General features: G+C 35.8%; 1 pseudogene; it reads left to right on the top strand.

Annotated features, from left to right (window-relative positions):
• LOC104753195 overlaps window positions 1,013–2,801 on the top strand; it is a 5,443-nt pseudogene continuing 3,654 nt past the window's right edge.

Genomic DNA, 2,801 nt, shown 5'->3' with positions numbered 1-2,801 from the left:
TTTTTTTCTTATAGTTAACGTACTCGATTTAAAAATTTCATGGCACACATTAATTAACTAAAAAATATGTCACAAATATTCCACACAAAAAAACCTAGTTAATTATAGGAATATTGACATTTTTTCTATAATTAAAATTTATGTAGTATTATAGGAATTTAATTTTCGTAGAAAACATAAAATTTTAAATTAAATTATACTACATAAATTTAATACTACTAAATTTAATTATAGTTAATTATACTATATATTAAATTAATTATACTACATAAAGTTAATTAACTATAATTAATGTAGAGAGTATTATATTCCTATAACCCTAAATTTAATATGTAATATATTCCTATAATTAACTATGATTAATTTATGTAGTATTATATTCCTATAATTAACTATAATTAATTTGTGTAGAATTTAAGTTAACAATAATTAAATTTATGTAGTATTATAGAAAAATGTCAATATTCCTATAATTTTTTTGACCTATTATAACTGAATTTATGTAGTATTACTTTTTACGTTTTCTTCTCCACGATTCCTTTTTTTTATATATAATTATTTCCAAAATATATATATTTTTGACTTATATATGTCAAGGATTATTGATAGAGTGTCTTGTCCTTTAGAATATAAAGGATTTCGTTTTGTATTTTATCTTAAATTATAAAATTATCTATTTAGATATTTTAAACATATTAAATTACTTATTAGATATTTTAATTTTATTGACTAGTTATGTTTTTAATCATACTATCAGTAATAAAATTATTAATACTAATAATACGACATATTTTTCAAATCTTAGAATTTGTTTAATTATATAATATTTTATTGTATCAACTAATATTATTTAAAATAGTATTAATATAAAATTTAAAATTATGCGTAATAGAATTTGTTATAGTTTTTTATTAAAAGCAAGAGTCGTTTTTTTCGATTTTTTCCTAACTTTTTTTTTTTTTAAGTATTATATATTCATTTCTTTTTTTTTCTCTTTTTTGTTGTTTCAGAGATGGCTGCCAAGAAAGATGATTTCTTCGTCAAGCAAATCTCTCCAAAGCTTGGGGGAGAAAGAGGAGCTCGGAACCCTCGCGGCCCAACATCTTCACATGACCTCGTCGAGCAGATGGAGTTTCTTTACTTAGAAGTAATCCAAGCCAAGAAAAAAGTAGCCGACACTGTTGTAATCCCCATCGTCGAATCACTCTCGGAAACTACAAATCCTCGACCAAAGATCTGCCAATGGGACAAAATATGGAGTGGAATCAAGTGTTCGCTTTCGACAAAACCAAAGGTGATGTCTTGTCCATTACTCTCATAGACGATGCGACCAAAACCGTAATTGGCAAGCGAAACTTCAAACTGGCCTCGGAGATTCCGAGTAGGGTTCCTCCCGACGCAAGAATCGCGCCTCAGTGGTACTCTATGCAGAATACCCAAACAGGTCATCACATGGATTTGCTGATGTTGGCTTGGTTTGGTACACAAGTTGACGAGGTTTATTCAGAGGCTTGGTTTTCAGACGCCTCTCAAGTGAGTCCACTTAACGTGATCAACACGCGACCTAAGGTCTACCTAGCCCCAAGGCTCTGTTACGTTAGGATTACCATTGTTTCAGGTCACGATTTGATACCTTCCGATATTAAGCGGACTCCTTCGGCATACGTGACGGCAGCTCTAGATAAAGTACGTCTCAAAACCGGAGTTTCTCCCGGTAGGAACCCGTCATGGAACCAAGATCTAATATTAGTTGCATCAGAGCCGTTAGAAGGAACCGTCATCATTAAGGTGATGGACAGAGTCGACGAACAACACGAAGAATGCATAGGGATGTTAACGAAGAAGCTCTCAGAGATGACTCCGCTTAAAATTCCAAGTTCCGCACCGGTTTTGTTCTATGACCTTGAAATGCCGGTTAAGGTCGAACCGGCAGGAGATTCGAGGAGGTTCGCAAGCAGACTCAAGATGAAACTAGAGACTGATCAGGCTTATCACGTCGCTGAGGAATGCGTCGAATACGCGAGTGACTTCAGAGCTTATGTTTAAGGGCTATGGCCGGGTGTGCTCGGGAAATTGGAAATCGGGATTTTGGGGGCAACCGGTTTAAAGGGAAGAGACGAGAAAAAACCGGACATCGACAGTTATGTGGTGGCTAAATATGGGAATAAATGGGCGAGGACTCGAACAGTGGTTAATAATGTCGCACCCAAGTGGAACGAGCAGTATTCGTGGGATGTCTATGAAAAGTGTACGGTGGTAACGCTTGGGATCTACGATAACCGAAAAATCTACCAGGTTATAGGGAAAGATGTCCCGATCGGGAAAGTGAGGATCCCATTGAATCGTGTACATTGTGACTGGATTTACACTTGCTCGTATCCGATAATGAATTTGGGAAGCAGCGGGCTGAAGAAAATGGGAGAGCTTCAGCTCGCGATTCGCTATGTTAATTGTGCTGAATTGTACGTATGGTTTTCGGCTCCTTTCCGTTGGATGTTACCTAAAACTCATTACAAGTCTCCAGTGTCCATGTATCAGGTCGACAAGATGAGAGCACAAGCTGTGGATTTGAACTGTGCGAATCTTGAGAATACTTTGCCGCCTCTGGGAAGCGAAGTCGTGTCGGATATGTTGAAGCCGAAGAGTAAGAATTTCAGTATGAGAAGAACGAAAGCTAATTATGGAAGGCTTTGCATAGTCTATAAGAGGTTAACGTGGTGGGTTTCGACCCTTGAGTTGATCAGATCCGGGAAAGAGTTACCTCCGAAAGCCGGTGCATTTGGAATCATTTTAGTGTTTAT

This window comes from Camelina sativa, chromosome 16 (genome assembly GCF_000633955.1).
Source record: "Camelina sativa cultivar DH55 chromosome 16, Cs, whole genome shotgun sequence".
In the NCBI taxonomy this organism is placed as follows: Eukaryota; Viridiplantae; Streptophyta; class Magnoliopsida; order Brassicales; family Brassicaceae; genus Camelina; species Camelina sativa.
The sequence above is the reverse complement of the archived record's forward strand: the minus strand, read 5'-3'. Positions and strand labels throughout refer to the sequence as shown.